Genomic DNA, 24345 nt, shown 5'->3' on the forward strand with positions numbered 1-24345 from the left:
ACTGCGGCATACTACTCCATTATAACTATCCCCTCTCCAATGATGGACAGCCAGCTTGCCTCACTTCCCTAGTACCAGAAACAATACTTCAGGCAATATGTACACAGAAGAATTTCATTAGGAGATATAATCCAGAGCATTATTCTAGAGCCATAAGGAAAACAAATATACTTTATTAATAATATACCATCTCCAAGATGAATACAAACTATACTTCCACCAGGGCATGAGGATCTCCATATCCCCCCATTCCTGCCAACACTCACCATTACCCAACTGACAGGGGTTATAATTACAACAGAAATGTTTCATTTGGTTTTGGATCCTCTAATTACCAGTTCTTGTGACTATCTTAACATATGCTTGTTACCTTTTTGAATTTCTTTTTCATTATATTGTTTGTTCATTTCCTTTCTACATCTTCCAAATTGCAGTTAAAATGGCACATTCCCAACTCAACTTCCTCTTAACTGAATTCCAAAACGTTCCATGGCCATTCAAATACCAAAAGACAAAAAGGGAAGTGCAATGAGGGGACAGTCAGAGTAGCAAAAGCTAGTGATCCTCACTAATTTGGTAAAAATAACTTACTCTTGCAAATTTCCCTAAAACATAGAACAATGTGAATGTCTTAGGAGGGTCCCTCCTAAAGCAAATAAGGGGCCCTGAAGCTAAGATTTTTTTTGCTTCACAGTAAATGGATCCAGGGTCCCATGTATATGTGGATCCAGCATGAGCTCGCTATTTGGTTTATTACTATGTCTTTGAAGTTGCTTGTATTTTATCAATAAGCTTGTATTAATTTATTTTATATATATTTTTAAACATTACTGAGGATTTCTTAGAATTCCCAGTGACAATTTTCTATTTTACTTTCAATTCAAATTTTATGCAGCTCCCCTCCCCCACTTCCTCACCATGTCTAATAGAGGATGTGTCCTCTGACCAACAGGATTTCCCACCTTTGGACATCGCTCACCACCATGTGCTCAGGGGCATTATTCCCTCTAGTTTTCGTTGTCTTTATCAATGATAGAATCTAGCTAATTAAGACACTGCTAAGAAAAATGCAGTCCATCCCCCTTCAAATTAATGAGTTAGTTCACGCATTTGTTCATTCAACAAACAATCTTGTGTCCCTACTATGTGTTTACATGTTATGAGTTCAACAGGAAAAAACAACCACGTTAGTCCCCATGAAGTTTAATTTTTACTGTAAAACATTCCCTTTACCAAGAAGAAAGCAGAGAGTATATGGGGAATATATAAGTACTTTTTCCCTCCTCTTATGATGTAAATAATAACAATATGCCTTCTCCTGGTAACCATTGCTTTAAATTTCTAGACACTGCAATGGATCAGTAGTGGTTTCTTCAAAAACAAAGACTGCATGTTCATTCGCTTTTCCAGAGGTCAGCTGATCACTCTACCACTACAGTCATATACACGTGTCTAAGTCACAATGGTCCACACAAAATATTGAGTGCTCTTTTCAATGCCCCCAATAAATGCAGTGCTGACATAGTTACTATCTTATTGAATTATAATTCTTTCCCACTGTGTTCATGTCTCTTCCCTCAATACGCTGTCAAGAGACATAACTGTGTAAGATATTCCCCCATTGAGGAAGATCAACATACCCTAAAGACAAAGAACAAATACTTTCACAATAAAGTTGAAAATGAAGGCATTTTTCTTTTGAACAAATGTTTGGGGTTTTTTTCCTAACATAGAATTTGTGGTGTTAATTAACTATTGATAAGTATAAGCATGGCAAATTTGTCAGAAACTTTCCAGAGACTTCCATATTTAATGCCCTAGCTTATCTCTTCAGCTTCATCATCTGTGGTTTCCTGCATCTTGGCAAAGTTCCCAAAACAGACCATGCTGTTTCATACATCAGCATTTTTAGCCTCACTGCAACTTCTTCTTGGAATGTGTTTCCAACATTCCTTTCTTCACCTACTTCTCACTATTCAAAATAGAGTATTTTGACATTTTGACAAAAGACAGCTGGCTGAGCATCTGATTTAGGCTTAGGTCATGATCTCATGATGTGGGAGTTCGAGCTCCCTGCTGTCAGTGCACAGCCCGCTTCAGATCCTCTTTCTCTCTCTCTCTCTCACTCTCTCTCTCTCTCTCTCTCTCTCTCTGCCTCTCCCCTGCTCATGCACTCTCTCTCTCTTGCTCGAAAAATAAATAAAAATTTTAAAAATATATAGTTTTGATCCTGATTCTTCTCCAATAGCACAATGCCCCTCTCCTGAAACCCAAAGCACCCTGAGCATCCTTGACCAAACAGTCTCTTGAAATGATCTATTTAAGTGTCTGCCCAGCCCACTAGCCTAAAAGTTCCTCGAGAGCAGGTATTGTCATACTCATCTTTATCTATCCAGCTCTTACCACAGTCCCTGCCACCGAGCATCTAATCATTAAATATTGAACAGAAAACTCAACTAAAATCACTTCTTGGAATAGCACTTTGCATTTATACAATCATAATCACCCCCAAAATGAATTCTGCGGCTAAACAAAATAGTTAGCTTCTGTCAGGGAGAATTTGAAGAGCAGAGAAAGGACCACTGGCAATCTTCTGTTAAAGTCACTCCTGGGGCATGTGGGTGGCTCAGTCAGTTAAGCCTCTGACTTCAACTCAGGTCATGATCTCACAAGTTCTTGGATTTGAGCCCTGTGTTGGGCTCTGCACTGATGGCTCAGAGTCTGGAGCCTGCTTCATATTCTGTGTCTCCCTCTCTCTCTGCCCCCCCCCCACTTGTGTGCATGCTCTCTCTCTCCCTCTCTCTCAAAAATGAATAAGCATCAAAAAGAAATTTTAAGTCATTACTTATCATCGTTTAATTACAAATTTTAAATGCCAATTTGTATACTGTGCATGGAACACATTAACAATCTATCCCTTGTTGATATTATTACCTATGGCTTAGTGAAGTGGTTTTTAAACTTTGCTTTTGAGGTTTCAGGTGGAAATTGTTTTGTGTTTATTTTTTGTGTACCTATTTTGAGGTGACCACTTTTGTTCCTAAATTAAGTGTGAGCAGGAAAAGCAACAAATGAACCAGGGAAAAGTGAGTGAGCTAGTTGAGGCTGGATGAGGAAAACGGAGCTAGCACCTTAGAACCCCTGCTGCTCCTTGGAGCTCCCCACAGCAATTATCTGTAGGCAGCAAGCACTGTCCTTGGCGGAGCACCAAACCCAACTTTATGTACAAGGACTCTGTTCCTCCATCCCTGCTCACTGCCTGATTGTTTATTTCAATTTTCTTTCTTTTTTTCAGTTGATCAAGGAGATTCTGAGGCTGCCAACTTCATCTGCATTCAGAAGTATGAAGTGCCCATGGCTTCTAGGATTCTGAGGTTACTACAGAATGTTAAGGAGTGGGTTCTGTAAGTGATACATAATTACCTGCTTCACATGCATGCTACCTTTACTATTATTTAACATGTGTTATATGAAAAGTGCTAAAGAGAAATGTTGCTCAATTTATAATGTGCATACGAAGCACCCGGGACCTTGTTAAAATGGAGGCTCTGACTCAGTAAGTCAGGAGCAAGGTTGGATCATCTACATTTCTAACAAGCCCCCAGGGGATGCCAATGCTTCTAGTCCACAGATGGTGCTTTGAGAAGCAATAAAGGATGCAAAGAATGGATGAGCTATTGTCTCCAGTTCTCATGAAGTTCACAGTCTCACAGGAGGCACAGACGTAAACTGTAAGAACTCAAATGCCAGGCAGCAAAGGGCAAGTAATAAAGAGAATGTTGAACACCAAGCAGTTCGTAGCAGAAAATTTGCAACTCGGGTGGTTTTCAAAATCTCCCTTCAAGTGCTTTAAGAAAGTGATGTAGAAAAATAAGGAAGACCATCAAGAAATCAGTCAGTAGGTCCCAAAAGAAATTAAATACATTCTCCCAAATCTGGTCCCTTTCCTGCTCATTTTCTTAGCATTAGAGAATTGAGATTTTTTTTTTTTTACTATTACCAGCATACTTCTGCTTTCTTGTCCCACAGAGAGCAGTGAAGGAAGAAGGACCCCAGAGAAAGGAAGCTGAAAAATGTTAGCTTCCTCCTGGTTTCTGAAAACAGCTTCCTAGACTGGAAGTATTGACCCTGGCAGAGATGTCGCCTTGCAGGGATAGTAAAACTATCAGGCCAAAAATCTATGCTCGTTATCAAACACCCTGGCCCACTCCTCCACGCAGGTGTCCAGGTGTCAAGCTGAAAGGGAAGACAAATGCAGATCAGCCAGCACACATAGCCCTGAACTGCTTTGGAAAATTCCATGGTGTGTGACAGGTACTTCTCTGTTCTCACATTTTGTTAACAGGCGAACAGCTGTACATAGGTTTACAAACCTGGATGTGTTTGTCATGAAGCCGCAAGATCACAGCATGGAAGTGCCACGCGAATACAATCCTGTGAATGTGCATCAGGATTTCACTCTCAGAACACCTGCTTCTAGGAAATATATACAACAGCCAAACTGACCTGTAGCCAAGCAGTGAACATACAATTCCTTTGCTGACAGAGAATCTATTTCTCAGAAAAAAGAAACAAAACAAAAACAAAACTCTGTCTCAGTGTTGTCCCCTCATCTTTTTTTCCACACCAATGATACTGTAGTAGCGAACTGCACTCTGTAGAAGAAAACATACAGGATTTGGAAAGCCAGCCTTTAGGCTTCAGGCAACGCCTCTTAAGTCCAAGCTTCTTATCCTATCCATAGAATAAAGACAATAAAATCTATTACACTTACCTGCTGAGATACTGTGAGGATTTAAAGAAGCAAATGTATGTGAAAGAACCATAGAAAGTATAAAATAATGATAGCAACAGCCAATATGTATTGAGTGAATACTACACACCTGGTACTTTCTATGTGTTACCTGATTTTATACTCACAGGAACCCAGTAAGGTAGGCATTATAATCATTTTAGAGATAAGGCATGGGGAACAAGCTTAGGAATTCCCTGAGCCTGCACGGATGGTTAACAAGGCATAAAGAATTACAAAGCCATAGGGTGCTCTCACTCAAGCTTGGGTAAACAAGATTAGGCCCCCAGGATAAAGTGGAGGGGGGCAAAGGCTCCCAGAATAGAGAAAGGGGGCAAAGGCCCCAGAATAGAGAGGAGGGCAAAGGCCCAAATACAAAGGTATATGAGGTAAGCAAGATTAGGCATTAAGGGTGAAAACGTCCACCAATTTAGTACTATAGCAGAAAGCTGCTTTCATAGGAAGGAAAGACCAAATTAGGTAAACAGGTAAATAGGGCTATAGACCAGCTGCACTGCGGGTGAAGCTGCCCAGAGCAGAGCTGATTAACAAAAGAAAGGTGCCTTGTTAACCCTGAGGTTATTTCCTCTACCTTTCTCATCCCCTAGTCTAGGCTAGCTAAGATAAACAGACGTGGTACCTCATGTCCACTGTAAATAACCTTCCTCCTGGCCACTGGCACCAGGATTTTGTTTTGTATTTACCCAAACCCCTAACCCCGAATATCTTCAAGACCCCCTTTCCCTCACATCCATGAGTTAATGTTCACAGATTTACTGTCTCTTTGTGCACGTCCATCATCATGTTTGTAAGCCTCCTGATCCTAATAAAACTGGAGCAAGGACCCTTATTTGGGGCTCTTGTCTTTTCTCGGACATTAGCCATCTCTCACATTTTAATCCTGCATCCCGCTTTCTTGCTGGGCAAGAAAGAACTTTAGACTTAGAGTCTATGACAGCCTTAAGGAAACTGAGGCTAAGAGAGATTGAGTAACTTGACAAAATTACATTACTAGTACGTAACCAAGCATAATGCACACGTCATTTTTTGGTCCCCAGCATCACTGACTCTTTCCCACAGCATTCCAACTTATCTTTAGGGAACTGTATCTCATTCATTAAGAACAGTCTTCATAGGTAGAAAATAGTCAACTTCCATTATAAAAGTTGAAGGGCTAGATTTATCTTTCCACTAGACTGGCACTGGAAGAGGGACAAAATGTAGCCACTTTTTTTGTGGGACTTTGACTTTTGAGGAAGTAGTGAGAAGTTTTAAAAAATGGGGAGGTCCCATTCAATCAGAAGGGAAATTTCCTTTAGTTCTTGCTTCTCTGACATGTCCCAAACTACTGGCTTCTGTTTATGTCAAAATATGGTTCTCCAATCTTCAAATAGGTTATATCTCAACAGTTTGCCAATAAATTTACTTAATTTATTGCTTAGTTTACTGCTTTTTTGCTTAATTTAGCCAATATTTGTTTCTTTGCAATAAAAAGATGTTAACTGATATACCATGCCAGGATTTCAACCCAGGGCAGCCTGAAATCCAACACCCATACACTGAGCTGATTAATTATACCATCTCCTAACAAGGTCACTTTAAGTATTAAAACATACTTCTCTTCTCCAACCAACAGGTGTATTAATCCATAATAGACTTACAAATTCATATAACTTCTGCTTTCTAAAAATAAATGCAAAAATTACTTCTCAAGTGATAATTTAGAAATCCTCCTAAGGACCATAGATTTAAGGCAAAATCATAGAGTCATTCGGTACATTGAGTTGTAGAGTTGATAGGAAACTATGAGATCATTTTCACCTAACTTTGTATAAATAGGCATACCAATAAGTAAATGAAAACAGCATCTTTCAGGCTTAAACACTCTTCTTTAATTTGGCATAGGATGCGACCATTACACTGCCTAAATGCAACGCATTATAGATTAAGTCTCACCAAACACAAAATGTAAACAAGGACTACAGAAACAAAATTTATTTTTCTGAGCTTTGCCTTTTTCAATTTTAAGAAATATCCAGGCTCTGCTAAGTAAGTATATTATTCCAGCAGCCTCTGGAGTCATATAAATGATCATCATGGACATCAAACAACAGACAGCTTTCAAAAAAGAAAAAAGAAAAATGGTTCAGCCACAGTTTAATTTCCTCTCTACTTTCAAAAGAACATATATTCACTGGATGTTTGGGAAAAGGACTTTCTTCCACTCTCTTGACACTTTTTTGTTTGTGCTAGATGAAAAAGAGAAGCCATAAACTGATCTGGGCACTTAGATTTGCAACCTCCAAGGTATGGTCAGTTTTTCACGAACGAAACAAAATGTAATCTAAATGCATCACATTGGAACATGTATATAGAACCAAAAAAAACGTTCAACATTCCCTGCAACATGCAAAAAAAAAACCACTCACATTTGTTAAATATCATTTTCCCTACTCCAGGGCTGAGAAATATTCATTCAGCAGGTATTTTTTGAGCATATTGAGGGATTATGTTAAGCATGCTTTAAGCTCAAATCAATATCTCACTCACTCTGAAATTCCAAGCTGAAGGACCATCTTATAAAACACTAGAGAGTCCTTCTAGTAGTGCTGGTAACCTAATCTGGTCTAATATGCCCAAGTGGAAACCACAGAACACTGAATTTCATCATCTTTAAGATGTTTTCAGAAAGTAGGCTTTATAAATTTAAGCAAAGTATACATTTAGCAAAGTACATAAAGATAATTTGATCAAATAATTAATTTCATGATGACTTTTATTGAATGTGTGAGTTTAGAATCATATAAGTATTTTAAATACTTGCTCTAATATAATGAATTCTGTCCAAGTAGAAATAACCATATCCTAAAAAAATAAGCACAATGAAAATATGGGCATAGAATAATCTCAGACATCTCAAATGGAATTATTTGATGGATTTGGAACATAATTAGAAAAAATTTTATTCATTTCTTTGAAGCTATTCAGAGAGAAGTTTAGAAGTCTTGGTATACATGGAATAGGACCCTTTTATGAAAACACTGCAGGAAAAAATATCTATAACAACATGACACAGTAATATCACCTTTACCCTGAGAATCGCTATTTTTAACCCTTTCATTTACAATTTATTTCAAAAGTTGGTCTAATGCTTTTACTCCATGAACAAAGTTTCATCAAAATGGCCTTTTGACAGAATCAACCTTCTCTTCAGTTTGTAAAGACCATATCCTACTCTTAAGCAAGCAATCTTTGTTTCATATTTGCGGCCCCATTAAACAGAACTGGAGACGTAACTTTTTTTGTTTTGTAAATCTTTTTGTTGTAAACCTTACTTTTGGTGGGTGCCAAAGGGGAAAAAATAAGAAACGAAATCAATGTTTGTATTTAAACTTGAAATTATAATGAGAAGATATGGAGAGAGAGAGAGAGAGAGTATTGCTTACTCTCTAGAATGTAACCTCATAGATTAATAAATAGCTCCTTCTCTTCCTTTACACAGATTAATAATCTTTTTCTCTCAATGAAAATGGAAGCTATCATTTATTGAGTAGTAATTATGTGCCAGGTACCATAATAAATTCTTCAAGCACTTTGTCTTATGTTACTCAAAGGTCAGCTTCAGGGGCATCTGGGTGGCTCCGTCGGTTATGTGCCCAACTTCGGCTCAGGTCATGATCTCACGGTCCGTGAGTTCGAGCCCCACGTCGGGCTCTGTGCTGACCGCTCAGAGCCTGGAGCCTGTTTCAGATTCTGTGTCTCCCTCTCTCTCTGCCCCTCCCCTGTTCATGCTCTGTCTCGCTCTGTCTCAAAAATAAATAAACGTTTAAAAAAAATTTTTTTAATTAAAAAAAAGGTCAGCTTCAAGCTACAGAAAACTTTCTTTTAAGTTATTCATTCAAAAATTATTTATTGAGCAAGTACTATCAGACACTATTCTGAGCTCTGAGGATATAAAAGTAAACAAAAAACACAGTCATTGTTCGCATATAAAGAAAAAAATAGAACTTAAAAGCATCCACAGATGAAAGGATATCTCTAAGTGTGACAATTCGGCCAAAAACAAGTCAGCAATTACAATGGAAGCCAGCAAAAATGTTGAGAAAATGTATTCAAAAATATATTCAAATCCAATCTGGAATTGTATATTCAACTAGATTATCATTCAAGAATGAGGACAAAACAAGTAAGTTATTAGATGAAAACATATCCCTTCATTAATGCCTCCTAAATAAGATCACTTATAATATACTTCTAGAAGAGAACAAATGATCCCTGAAGGGAGATCAAAAAGCACACAAGAATGGTGTGCCAAGTGGATTCCATAAAATACTAATAACGATGGTGGTGGCCATTACTCTTTGTGTGTGGATGTCATTTTACCCATCCTAAAAATTTTATACACATACAGATATATTAATATTTAATTAGTATATATAATTAAACTTTAAAAATATTATTTTTCTCTAAAGAAATTAACCGGAATATAGTACCCTTTTTATGAAAAGAAAATAAAGCCCCATTTTCTTTTAAGCATAATTATGAAAAACAGCTTCTTCTAGGCTCTGCTGTTTTAATCAGTCTAATTTTTATCCTTTTTTATGCTCAAATTGTCACAGCTTGGCCAATGAAAGCTCTTTTTAAGTTGGCTTCTGAGTCCTGTCAACACCACATCAGAACATTTCAAAGTGTACTTGCTTTCTGACAACAAAAGTTTCTAGACTCATCTTGAAATATCTCTTCCCAAGGCATAGAATTAGCTCCTCCTAGAAGCACTGATATTTTTAGTTAAGTTTTACCGTCTCTCTATGATATCCCTACTTGAAAGTTGAACTCCTCACAGAACTATAACCAACCTCTTTATTTTATAATTTGATATACTGAATTTCTATTATTTATTAAAATTTATATAACCACTCAATTTTTAAAAATTTGTCCATAAAGGAACCTGGTGGTTCAGTCAGTTAAGCATCTGACACTTGATTTCAGCTCAGACCATGATCTCATGGTTGGTGAGTTCGAGCCCCGCGTCGGGCTGTGCATTGATAGTGTGGAGCCTGCTTGGGATTTTCTCTCCCTCCCTCTCTGCTCCTCTCCTGCATGCTCGCTCTCTCTCTCTCTCTCTCTCAAAATAAACAAACTTAAAAAAATGTTTAAAAAATATCTGTCCATAAAAATTAAAGCCTAGAAGATAGGGCTAATATTTTGAGTAATTTGCACTATTTGTATTTCTGTAATGATTTTATGCACATTTATTGAATCACTCAAATCCTATGTCAGCCCAATGTTTCTAACTATTTTCAGGAAGTTTCATAATTTTTTCTAATTTTTATAGGGTTATATTTCTAAGAGCTGCCATTGTCTTTAGCAAGTTTTATAATTACTTTTCATTTAACTGTGAGAGAAAATTTTTAAAGTCAACTACTTGAAAAAAATGTTAGGAAATATACTTTATCCCTCCACACACAGATACAAAAAAAAAATGAAAAGCTTTGATAGTTCATTTTTTTAATTTAAATAAGAAAAGTATTGTATCTGTAAGTGATAAGCAAGTTAAAATTGGAAAACACCTTTCAGTCTTTGCTTGTAGAGGAAGTGAGATTTGTATGCAGAAAGATAAATTCATCAGGGAAGTTCAACATCTAAATCCTCACAGCAAAAGCATCTTTAGATCTCTTCGATGATATTTATATGGCCAAATGGTACCCTCTGGTGCAAGACTAATTGAAAGTGGCACTTTAACATTATGATTGCTCAAATTGAAAAAAGGACCCCTAAGGATAGAGTAGCAATACTCAATTAAAAATGCCTGACTGTTATAGAAAATGATACTGATTATCTTGCCTCTGAACCTCAAATTAATTTTGCAAGATAATTCTCTACAATTTAAGTAAGACTGTCTCCATTATGTGATTTATTAGAACTATCTTGAACCTCTTGGCCACTAAACATATGACTTTTCCAAAAGTAATTGAGAAATGTGTTTCTTCTTCTGGTCAGAATTTAGTTAAGAGGTTTAAGGATAATAATTTTGGTATATAGAATCTAGATACATGAATATTTATAATCTTTGTTTGGCTTGGCCAAAACCAAGTTGCAATTACAATCCAAATTCTTCACCAAACCATTAGTTTTGTTTTTTTTTTTTAAGAATAAAAGCCAAAAGTGATTTTGCCTGAATCTGAAATGATAATCTGTCCCAAATTATTGCCATTAGGTCCTGTATTCATTCCAGTGGGAAAGTAAAGTAGAGACACTGAATCTACATTAAAAGGTAGGCTTTCCTGAGGCTGTTTTTATGCTAGTATCATCAGTCAGTGTATAATTAAATATTTTCTTAGAGTAAAAAATGTGATTTTTTTTCCCCCCTGGGACAATATAGAAATACCAATTTGTGTTGCATGCGCCAATTCCAATTGTTTGACACTAAGTAACTCTAGAACCATACTGAGAAGGATTCTGAGGAAGGATCTGTGGCTCAGTGATGAAGGGTCAGTCCCATATTAACCACGAATGGAGTACTAGATACGTATTTTTGCCATCTTTATTGCAAAAGAACTGCAAAGGATTCCTTAGGACATTACTTTTAAAAAGATTAAATAATTTTCCACTTTTTAACTGACTTGAAACATCTGACACATTTTGGTTTCTATAAATACCTCTGAAATTAAATTTCTATGATGTCCAACTACATGGCATTCAATTTAATAGGAAAAAAAAATATTTGAGTGCCTATCAAGAGCACATATGTTTGGAAGTGGAGATAAAACAGTGAACAAAATAGACACAATTTTGCCCTTATTGGACTCCTAAATTATCAGGAAGATAATAATTTTAAAAATAATAAATGAATAGCTGTATCATACTTTGCAATGTACTTTTAAATTACATCTTCTTTGAATTCCTTGGAAGAGTCCAATTTTTCCAGGAGGTATTTTTCAATACATTGTGAGATTTGGTTTGCTAATAATTTTGTTTAGAAATTTTGAATCTCTATTCAGAAAGGACAATCGCTTTTATTTGGCTTTAACCTCATAATAATACAACCTCATTAAATTATTTGGAAAGTGTTACCTGTTCTTTTCTCTGAAGGGATTTATATGGCTTTGGAACTAATTTGTTTCTTGATGATGTGTTATAACTTGCTTTTGAATTTATCTAAATCTGTTTTATATGTTTTTTTCTGTTTTGGTTTTCACTTTGGCTTTTTTAAATGGAAGGGGGACTAGGTTTTTAAATCCAATTTCTTTAGATGTTATAGATCCATTAACATTTTCTGGGTTTTATTGCAACTTCACTCAATTTTTCTAAGTAATTTTTTTCTGTGAAATAGTCCATTACAAGTAAGTTTTTTTTTAGACAAGAGTGTTCATTCTTCACAGTACTGTAATTTTATTCTGCATCTTTAGATATGTCCTTTTCTCTCCCTTTTCTTGGGTAAATTTCACTGGAGTGTGTTCAGAATATATATATTTTCACTAAATTAGCTTTTGTCTGCATGACTTGAATCAATCTGGTCAATTATTTTGGCTTCATAGGAAAAAGGCATAAAATTACCAAAAAATGATAGGCCTTTTATTGTTAAACTAGTCTTTTAATATTAAGCTTCTCAGTAATTAAGATATATTTGTAATTATTCTGTGTTCAAACCCATAAAGAGCAACCATTCTTTCACTTTTATGAAATAAATTTCCAACTCTTCCTCATGGCGAATAATAGCATGATGTTTCTTTGTAAGTTTTTATTCACAAGCCCTATATTTCTCTTTAATATATTCCTTTGAGCTCTTTATAGGGTCTCTACCAATGTTTCAAATTTGAAACACTGAACTCTGATATTAATCAGAGTCTAGAACTACCGGCTCAATGGTATAAAAAATAAAAGAACGATCTTAGGAACCCAAAGACCAACTTTGCTATTTTTATTTAATGATGTTTATGGGCCTTGAATAAGGATATTACACAAAGTGGGTGAGTGGAGGCAAAGGCCTCCTACCCAGAGGAAATCTTTGCCCAAGATAAGCTTCCTCATCACCAACTTTCCTATTAAGACCTCAGAGACTGTGTCCTCTGGCTGCTTTCTTCTCTGCCACCACATACTTCTTCCAGTTTTCCACAACCCCAAACAACTCGGAGCTCTCACCCAGTACTTGAAGATTTCCTATGGGTTTATATTACAAAAACAAGGAAGCTACCCAAGATAGCCTTAACTAAGCAGAAGGATTTTATATTTTTAGTAAGTGTCTAAGCAAACGGACTCCAATGTCCATAAAACCTGAGAAGAAAACTATGACTCCCAGCCCTTTGGCTCTCTCTCTCTTCATTCTCCCTTTGGTTCTAGTGATGCCACACTTCAGCAGGTGTTAGATGAAGACATTTTATTCCCAGGTCTGGTGGTTCTGATAAGGGTAATAAGAATTAATTCTATCTTAGTTATCTCCATATCCCTCCATAGGGGACAATAAAGGGACATATAGTTCTTTGCATGTAGAAGTCTAAACACCTGTTGAATGAATGAACTAATAATGACTAACAGGTGAAAGATGGCATTGTGTCCTTGGAGTCACAAGGTCTGACGTAAGTTTCCTTTACATTTCAGAAAATACAGATGTTTCTCTGTTTCTCATTTTTACTTCTGCTTCATAAAAGGAATTATGATGATCTTAGTCATTCCCAGACAAGGGGTGACAATTTATTTTTCTTTCAAGGATAATTAACTCAAAAGAAAAAAAGGTTTACAGAGGTTATCTAAAATATTAGGAAAATGGCTTTGTTTTTTTAAAGAAAATTATAAAGTATGACAATGCAAATCAGCAATAAAAATGAAGAACTGATATATGCTATAACACAGATGCACCTTGAAATCATTACATAAGTGAAATTTATATGAAATATTCAGAAGAGGCAAAGCTATAGAGACAGAAGTAGCTTAGTGGTTTTTAAAGTTGGGGGACGAGAAAATATCTCTAATGGGTATGAGATTTCTTTGGAGGGTAATACAATGCTCTGTGATTAAATTGTGGTAATTATTATACAATTGTGAAAATATACTATAAAGCCCTAAACTGTATACTTTAAATGGGTACATGGTACTAAATGTAAATTATATTTCAATGAAGCCATTTTTAAAATGTAAAGATTAAGTGGCTTGTTCAAAATTTCATGACTAGTTGGTGAAGCCAGAACTGTAATCCACATTTTTCCAACTTGCACAAATCTTTTTTCTCACTCTGCTATTGCCTTATGTGTTTTTATGCCCCTATTTCCTGACAATCTTCATTTCTCTTTTTGTCATTTGTGTATTTGTATTTCGTTCTCTTCCTTTTTCTCGTTTCTTAATTCCTCAAAAGCTCTCATACAGTCCCTGTCCAGCTGTTAAATAGCCTATGTTGTAACCATCACAGTTCAGCTTTCTTTATTATTTGGCTATACCTCAGGGCGACTTCTGATACTATTGATCTATTTTTTCCACCAAAGGGACATAAGGGACTAAGCACATGGAACTTGGTGGGCAAGACTTTGGAGAAGGAGATGACTTTAGCAGGATATGAGCAGCAAGTGGGAAACTACGGAACAAAAGAATGATTCTAGTGCTGGAATCTTATTACATTCATAGACACGAGAGACCTACGAGGTTGTTTAACTTGATATTCTTACCCAGGAGATTGACTTACAGCTGGTGTGTGAGAAACGCCATTTTCCAGATGACTTCCTCTCCTGTTACAAAGTCTGGCTACGGCTCCCTGCAAAGTGCTGGATCTTCTCCACGTTCAAGTGTTTGAGACACTTATCTTATCTTTCCCCTCTGTGCTGGCTTTTTCCACTCATCTTTTTTTAATTTTTAGTATCCTACTGTAGAGACAATTCTTCTCTATTGAGTCGCACTCCTTCTCCAATATTTGTGCAGCCATTGTGATATACCCAACTTGGAGAGAGGAAGGCATAAGATAAATAGTAGTTCATACTATACAAGAAAGTCATAAAATAATACCTTTTCTGTCTTTGCAGGTACGACTAGATTACCTTACTCAAATTTAAGCAATAAAAATAGACTTATCAATCATTGTCAGTCTCTAGGAATGGGACTCAATGTTATTAGCAGGTGATTTTTTTTTTCCCTTTTCCAAATGAAGATGTCCAATGTAAATTATCACTATTTCAGTTGCAAATCTGATTTTTTTCATCATTCAAAACATTCTCTGTTGGCTTTAGGCAAATTTTATGTACTTACTTCCCCACAGTTATCATTTACGTCCACGAATCTTAAATTATTTGGGAAAATTCTGAAATTCTTGTTGGAAAAATATGTTAATGTTGGTAAGTTCACATCGTTCAACCTAACATATGTAGTAAATATACAGTAGGACTTGCTTAAATCCACTGGGTGGTGATGGTGACGTCCCAGGAGAAGGGAAGGTTAAATTGTAGAAAGTCAAGGGGAAACAAGGGAGAAGAAAATTGGTCTGGATGGTAGAAGTAAAACGCCAAGGTGGAGCTCTTATGCCCCACTGTTATATTTCATACAGTTAAAAGGGAAGGATTATGCGTGGCAGACAATGTTAGTTGCTTACTCCCTAGCCTTTCTCTCCCTTCTTCCTTGATGACAAAACCCATTTGTGTGTGGGTTAGCAATGTGCCCAGGCCCAAGGACTGGATTATGGTTAGTCTTATCAATCGTGACTTTAATGTCTCATCTTGATTCCTCCCTATTTGGGATGATGGCATGTCATAGTAGTGATGCTTAGAACTTCAGCAGCCACCTTGCCTCCTGATGCAAAAAGGGGGATAAAAATTAAATGCACCGAGGAACAGAAGGGTGGGAAGAAACTGGGTCTCTGATGACATCACAGAGCTGTTGAACTTGATGTACTGCCTCTTTCATATGGGTTGTAAGAGAATAAAATGTCCCAAATGCTCAGTTGGGTGTTGAATTGCAGACCTATCATCTTAACTGAAACAGTATCAAAGCACTTTCAAAATATCGAGAACATATATGATATGATGGATCACAAAAAAATTTAAGCCATTGATCAGGCTAAGATAATATAAGCCTATTCCTGAAGTCAGCTGCGCTGAGTGGGAAAGGGAGTTTCTTCTCTCTGATATGCTCCTCTGAATAGCATGACTGAGATGAAAGGCATAGCTAAGGATAAGCAATGATACTTCTGGGTCCCCTCTGAGTCTTGAGGTGCAATTCACAACAAGAACCATCTTTAAGAAAATAGTGGACATTGGGGCACCTGGGTGGCTCAATCGGTTAAGTGGCCGACTTCGGCTCAGGTCATGATCTCGCGGTCCTTGAGTTTGAGCCCCGTGTCAGGCTCTGTGCTGTCAGTTCGGAGCCTGGAGCCTGCTTCGGATTCTATGTCTCCCTCTCTCTCTAGCCCTCCCCTGTTTGCACTCTGTCTCTCTCTGTCTTTCAAAAATGAATAAATGTTAAAAAAAAAAAAAAAGAAAAAGAACATAGTGGACAATGATTAAGCTTTTAGAACTTTTCCTCAAGAAGACAAGCTGTTACATTAGCTGATCTCATCTGATAATCTTTTTTTTTTTAATTTCTATTTCTGGTTATTACTACACACAGCATAGAAGACATACCTAAGTACCTAAAAGGAAAGGGCACATTTCATATTTACAAACAGTCCTGGTTGCAGATCAGTGCTAGAGGCTAAGAATGCATGGCTGTGCTAACAGCATGCATTCTATTCCTTCTGCCTATCCCTTAGTTGTACCCTCAGCCACGCCCTTCTAATAATGAAAGTAAATGGCATGAAAATATGCCGGCATACCAAATACAGTTTTTATACATCTGTCTTGTTGGTAGAAACGTGAATGGAACCTTGAAGGACTAATTGGAATTTTCCAGATGAGGAGAGGATATTCACTAACAGGTAGAAGTGGATGTGCAAAGATTCCAAAACAATTGAGATGTAAAGAGTTAATTATGGCAGGCATGAGAGATCCATGTGAGGGAGGAGTAGCAGATGGGAAAGGTGGGACCTTCTATCTATACTGAAAAGTTTAACCGCAAAGAAGATGGTATGAGGGAATTTAGACCAAAAAGTAAAAGATCATTCTGGCAGTTTCAGATGGGATGAATTAGAATGAAAGGAGTCTGGAGGTAAGAAGAAAACAATTCCAACAAAAAAAGATGACAGTGGCAATGGGTATGAATCAAGAAATAATAAGAGACAGACTGAAGGAATTAGCAATTAATTAAGGGTAACAGGACCAGGGGCAGTTTGAAGATAACTCACTTCTGACAATTAACTGGGATGGAGAGTTATGACATCCTTTACAGTATATAATAAAAAGGAGTTGGGTTTTGTGTGAAGGGAAAGAAGGAGATAATGAGTATACTTTTTATAGTGTCAAGTTTGAGGCACTCATAGTTTACTCAGGTAAAGCTGTCCAACAGATCAGAGGTTCCTAGGTTTTTAGGTTTCACATACCAGCAAAATTTTCAAATAAATATGAGGGACCAGTTTAAGACTGCCAATTTTTTCTTTTGATAAGACAGCATGTGTTCTTTAAAAAACAAAAAACTATCATCTACTAATATCCACATTTCATTCTTACAAAAGGATATTTCAACACCAAAAATTAAGGCATGAATCTTGATACAAAAGGCAATTTATTGTTAATTCAATAAGTTAACTTAATTGTTAACTTGCCTTCAATTCAAAACTCAACTGAAGCATCCTTATTTTTTTCAATTCCTCTTGTACTGATGTAATCCTCATCACTGATTTACAACAGGCCCCAAATGGCATTTGAAACCACCTTATACAGAGATTTGGAGCCCAACAGAGAAGCTTTAGTTAAAGATCTGAAATCATAAGCATATTATTTGAAGTAGACAAATAATCAAAAGTACTGTTTATCTGGCACTTTCTGTGTGCCAAGCACTAAAGCACTATGATAAAGGCTTTACATATATCTCATTTCAAAATCTCAACAACTCTAGGAGGTAAGAGGGCATAGCTCATTTTTACAGATGAGGACATTGAGCCTAGAGATACTAAGTTACCCAAGATCACAAAGCAGGAAATGGCAGAGCTAATATTCAAGATTTCTCTAACTAGAAGCTCTATGCTTTTAAGTGTGATGTTATACTGCCACCCTGGAAAAAAACATACAGAATAAGAGAGAGCATCTAAGATGGAACTTAGGAACACTGACACTTTAAGTGCTTCAAAACAAAACAAAACAAAACAAAACAAGCCCAGAAGAGAAAAATAAGCAGGGCCATGTAAAACAAAGGAGAGGAGAACTTCCTAAAGAAATGTGTTGTCAAAGGTGAAGGGTATTAAGGGGTTCCAACTACCAGTTATAAAATAAGTAGGTCACAAAGATAAAAAGTACAGCATAGAGAACATAATCAATAATATTGTAATTACTTTTTCTGGTGGCAGATGGTAACTACACCTACTATGGTGAGCATTTTGTTAGGTATATAATTGTTGAGTCACTATGCTGTGCACCTGAAACTAATATAATATTGTGTGTCAACTACACTTAAATTTTTAGAAAATGCTAAATGTCACAGTGAAGGAAAAAGTAAATTAAACATGTAAAAAATTATATTTATAAAAATCCAGTAAAAAATTATATATGGCATCTACTTCTAATGAAAGTCCGTGAATAATACTCTTTGGTCCTGCAGACCCTTGCACATGTCAGCAGTCAATCAATTAGTAGGATCATGAACTTACCCTAGAACCCATGTATCTAACTCATTTTGCAAACCTTAAAGCAACCTGAGAGGCTTAAACCTGAATCATCTGAGTAGTTACATTAGCTATCATTTGAACTCCTGACCCTAATATTAAATAAATTTTTCAGTATCAAATCAAGTCGTATTCAAATTTATACAATAATATCTGTTGCAGTCTAAGTGCCTCTAACCAGAAATATGTTTTTAAATGTAATTTATAATTTAGGAACTCTGGGTATAGAGTATTATGTTTGCCACAATCCTATGGCTTATGTTATACAATTTCAATTATAAAAGATCTGCTAACTGGTGCAAAGATTTGAAATGCAATTTCAAATTATGACCACCAGGAGGCATTGGTGGATTGGTATCATGGTTTGAATAATTAAGACCATGCTTTTCATAAGATAAAGACAATCACTCTTACTAAGTTCTAACACAGATTTCCAATCATAAATTCTCCATCCCTTATGTACCAGTCATAAGTTATTACCTCTTAGCTTCAAATTCTTACTTTTTGCTTGCTCTGTGAGAATGGATCTGGGCCCCTTAAATATTGTCCCCTGTCTGCCACATAATGTCAAACTTTGTCAGTAGACGGTGCTGGAGAGACACTGCAGGAGCAAAAGGGTTTTGCTTTCTCGTTCTGATGCACTCACTTGGCAGACTCCCACAGTGTATTTGCAGTGTCTAGTTCCTATAGTGTAGTCCACTTCCAGCACCAGATTCCTGCAGTGTATATGGCTTCTTCAGAGCCAGTCTCCTGAAATACACAGTGGCCAGCAGTACAGTGGTCATTGCCACCCTCGGGCAGATTTGTACCACTGCTTCAAATGATACACCTCCTCAACAACTTTTCTGGGAGCCCTAGAAAGCAGAATTCTGGTCAGTTCCTGAGGACAGATTTCCAGTAAATTCCCCCAGGGTACCCTCACAGTGACTTCTGCGACAGTCACTAAAAGGGCTGTGCTTTTTCCCACAGGATTCAGATCTCAGCTGTGGAGGAGAGGGGCAAAATGGGGTCTATTCTTAGGACTCTCTATCTCAGCCCTGGGTAGTAACTGCACTTATGTCTGTTATACTGTATTCATTAATGTTCTCTTTGCTTATTACTAGCAAAACCCTAATTGCTCCAATGTCCTTTTGCAGTTAATAATTCTTTATATAAAACCTTTCCTGTTCAAGTTGCTGTAAGATATCTCTCCCTTGATTTGACCCAGACTAATAAACTTTTCTTTATATTCTCCTTTATGAAAATAATGAAACTAATAAACTAAATAATAGTAGCTCTCTATAAACTTAGGAAGTGATAACATCACAACTCTTAAAGAAATAAAAGATTCAAATTATACCTTTCACAATAAATCTTAACTTTGCTAGTTCATCATGTTTCCCAAGCTGGAGCCAGACACCCTTTCTAGTGGGTTTTCCTTAATCTTTCTTTACATTGCCTCTACATGAAAAGGAGAAGGAGAAATACAACTGAAACACCCTGGAAAGACAGTTGAGAATGAATGCTAGGATCCTGCTGTTGTTTAAATTCTCACAATGACGCCAAGTAGTATAATTTCAATGTTATCTGTGGGGGGATTGACACCTAGAGAGGATAAATTACTCACCAAAGTTCATACACCTAGTAAACAGTGGAGATGGGATTAAATGCTAGGCATGCCTGAGTCCAAACTCCCGACACTTCACCTCAGAGAGCTTCCCAAGATGGATTTTTGCTTTTGTGTAACTGGCTCTCTTCTCTCTCATTTGGACACAGCAGGCTGCTAATTTGGACTAAACTGTTAGTTTGTGTTTTCATCCTCTTTGCCCTCAGAACAGTTGCTTCTCTCTGCATGTCTCAGAAGAAAAAGAAAGCAATAAACAACTACCTAGTATTCAACTGCAATTGGGAGCAGCCAAAAAAATGTTTTCATGTGTATTTCCCTTCAAAAAGAAATACTTTCTGCAATATAAGAAAAGGAACAAAAATTGTACCCCGTCTTTTCTTTTTCCAATCAAAATAGGCTATTTAGGCTACAGCCATATAATTAAACTTTAGCCCTAGAAGTACTGGTTTATATTACACTAAAGTAGCACATTTTCAAGTGCTGAAAGGAAAAAAAAACCCGTCAACCCTAAATTCTATACCTAGCGAAAATATCCTTCAGGTATGAAGGCAAATTAAGACATTCTCAGATGAAGTAAAACTAAAGGAATGTGTATCTCTAAGGGCAGCAGACCTACCCATAGAGAATGGCGACAGGGAATTCTCCAAACAGAAAGTAAATGACTTCAGAAAGGAAGAAATAACAATGCAATAGGTTTAAAAAAAGGGAGGAAGGTTGGGAAGTAAACATAATATAGACTATACTTCTCCTGAGTTTTTTAATCATGTTTCATGTTTGAGGCAAAAACTATAATACTAGTTGATGGGGTTTTTGATGTGGGTAGAGAAAATAAATTTTTAAAGTGGAGAGGATTACGGGACCTAAATGGAAGTAAGATTTCTACATGTAAAACAGCAAAATTTTTCCAGTATATTGTTATCACAATTACATATATTCATCATAAAACTAAAGCAACCCCTTAGAAAATGATACATGTAAAAAAGGTTCAACTGAAGCGAGGACCTTTAGATCACATGTTAACATCCACTAGAGAGAATCTACGTCAGAAGAGGCATTTGACAGCCAGAAACAGGATGACTCAGTCACCCACTTTCTATCTTCAGCTTCTCTGGTGCTGGAATAGAACAGCCGAGAACTAGAATGGCCATGGTGGAAGAAATGGACCTTTGCATGGTCTGTGGGTCCAGGGACCATCGGCGCGGGCTAATTCTCACCAATACTGATCTCGCTATTGCCACTGCTGAATATCTAACTTGCCAGCAGTAGAGAACAACAGTGAGTGTCCAAATGGTGCTATCTTTCTATAAGACCAATAAGACACTTATCTCCTGGAAAGAGTAATGTTCCATCCTGTCTGTGCTTGACCCACTATTCCAGGTGCAGCTCTGCCTTTTTGGGGTCACAACTCCCAGCCAGCACCACTACCTAGGGCTCAGAGCATGTCTAATTTACTGTCATGGAATCCTGAATAACATTACCATGTATCTACATACCCACTGTACAGTGAAGGAGCAGCAACAGTGGTCTTGTGTCAACAGCATCCATTGTTCCTACCACATATTGTGCCATCTAAGCTGCCAACCCATTAGGAGATTGAAATGGACTTTTAAATATGCTGCTAAAATAGAAGCTTGAAGAGAACACCTTGAAAGGATAGGGCCCTATCTTTTTATCATTCAGCATAGTATCTTAATCCAATAGCCCTTCTATAGTGCTATGTCCATAACAGTAGAATAAATGGTCTGGCTAAGATTGGATAGAGGAAGAAGCAGTCCCACTCGTTCTCACCCCCCAGAAACCCACTTGGGGAAACACACATAATGTCTCCACAATTTTAGGTTCTGTGTAATCCCTCCTCCAAGGACCCAGCAAGAATCCCACTAATCTTAGAGTTAACACTGCTTTCTGTTCACTTTGGGATCCTCGTGCCAGGAGATCAGCAAGCAAAGAAAAGGATTACTGCACTGACAGCAATAATGGACCAGGACAATCAGGAGGAACCATAACTTCTGTGACAGATTAGGGGCAAGGAAGAATATGCTGAGCACTCAGGTAAGCCATGTAACCTTCATTCCCAGCTATAATTGTACATGGGAAAGCACAGAAACCATGACCTGGTAAAGGCAGAGTGACCAAAAGGCTCACACCCTTCAGAATAAGGATGAGGCCTGGGGCATTCCACCAGGCAAACTGCACAGATTGGCAGAAGCGCTAATCACTGGGGAGAGGAATTTAGAATTGGCAGTGGAGGCAGGAAGTGATGCATATTAGTTGTGATCTCAGGACAAACTACAGCAGCAGCAGCTAGAGCTCCTCCCAGTAACCCCCTTGTAAGGTTTTCCAATCAGAATTCTGAAGAGGCTGTGCCATGACCTCTGGGTATCTGAGCTCAAAGGATGGACTATAAAGAATCCTGCTGGTAAACAGCCATCATCATGTAAACAGGGGAGGGAACTTTTCCCTCACAACTGTATTAGTTGATAACTCACAGCTACTCCTGTCTTTGGAAACTTGCCCTCACAAGAACAGGAACAGCCTTGCCTAATAGGCTATAATCACCTACCCATCCAAGGGAAGACCACTGCCAATGACTGAGTTCCATGATGTAGGAGAAACTTTGTTGTGGGAGAACTTTGAAGCTTCCTATGGGATTAAACAAGCTAGCCTCCAGCTAAGCCCACATTCTGGCTCAGCTTCTTATTTGTCTTTTTTTCCTGTTTCATCCTATTGTCCTCATTTCACTTCAAGTGCTCTTTTGATATACCACCTGAACAAGAATTCCTGTCCCATGCTCTGCTCCTAGGAACTCAAGCAAAAACACTTATGTACAACCTCACTCTGCTAGACATGCCTTGGGAAACTTGATAGATTTCCATCAAATCTGAAGCTTGAAAGAAAATTGTTAAATTGAAATCTGCAGGTAACACAAACTCTGTTACAGCTGGATGCGTTTCATGTTACTTAACTTAGGAAACCAGAATTTATGGTAAATGTAATAAAACACTAAATATTCAAGAGTCAATAAGCTTCCTATTTCTGCTTTGATGATGTCTTTCCAAAATCTTCATTACTCTAAAGGCAAGAAACATGCAATCACACAAAGAGCTTAACTTTCAAATTAGTTGGTTAGTATGCCCAGAAAATTGCAACAGCAGTCACACAGAACTAAAATAAATGACTTCTGAAATAACTTTCACATAAAATTTATTCTGCTTATTATTAATCATTATTCAGGTGATTTCCACAAAAGTCCAATTAAAAAAATATTCCAAAACAAGGTCACAAATCAGCATTTTACTATAGCAGGAAATATTTCTAGAAATGATATATAATACATGGATTCAAAAAACATTAAGTTGAGGAAAAAAACAAAAATAAAAACACCCGCAGAGAATTCAAAATCTTAATTGGTAAACATAATAGTAGGAAGCCTGGTGGGTTCAACTCTTCTCTGGGCAAAACACAGAGCACGTGTATTACTTTCTAACTCTGGCTCTCCTAGACTTTAAGACTAGAAATTTATAATCTAGGTGATAAAAATAAAATTATGAAAAAAGTGGGTCTGTTGTACCCACTGTCACCTGCAAACTAGTTAAAGGAGCTTCAACGTTACTACTTGATATGAGCTTAATATGTGAATGTGAAGTTTGGAAAACTCAGTAGATTGGAATCTGACTCTCATCGGATGAATTTAAACATCCAGAGGAAAGGCATTTACCTGCTGATGAATGAATCCAGACTGTGAGGTCTACCTACACTCGAGAGTTTATCAGGTCAAAGAGTACATGAAAGATTCCAGTGTCCCAATTATGGATCATGCATAAAAAGGAGAACGTATGAAGGTTTGTATTATGTCCTATCCAACAGGACCCACTGGGAAGGGCAATGGGACTTATATATACCCTGCTGGATTCCTAGTAACTGAGGAGAGACTGAGTGATGAACTAGAAGAAAATGCATCACTTATTACAAGATAACTACAAGTGAGAAGTTCCCAAATATGTGATAGAATCTCTGAAAGCCTCGTGAGAGAAAAACTCATCTTTTAACCCCTCCTGGACCCAGAAGGTATAAAGACAGAGTAAGTCATTTTTAAGTCTAATAAAAACTTCCTGCATCTAATGCTTAAGCACAAAGGGAGTTTACTGGAAGAAAATTTAACTTAAGTATAACCTGAAGAAGAAAAACCGACAGCAAACATCAGAATCAATGGGGCAA

General features: G+C 37.1%; 1 protein-coding gene across 1 annotated transcript in view; it reads right to left on the reverse strand.

The window, feature by feature from the left end:
- The window catches only part of GRXCR1 (glutaredoxin and cysteine rich domain containing 1), a 235068-nt gene extending 210723 nt beyond the window's left edge, over positions 1 to 24345 (reverse strand). Inside the window, exon 1 of the transcript XR_008296337.1 lies at positions 371 to 24345. The gene's annotated coding sequence lies outside the window, so the exon portion shown is untranslated. The remainder of the gene's footprint in view (positions 1 to 370) is intronic.

The sequence above is a fragment of the Acinonyx jubatus genome, chromosome B1 (assembly GCF_027475565.1).
Source record: "Acinonyx jubatus isolate Ajub_Pintada_27869175 chromosome B1, VMU_Ajub_asm_v1.0, whole genome shotgun sequence".
In the NCBI taxonomy this organism is placed as follows: Eukaryota; Metazoa; Chordata; class Mammalia; order Carnivora; family Felidae; genus Acinonyx; species Acinonyx jubatus.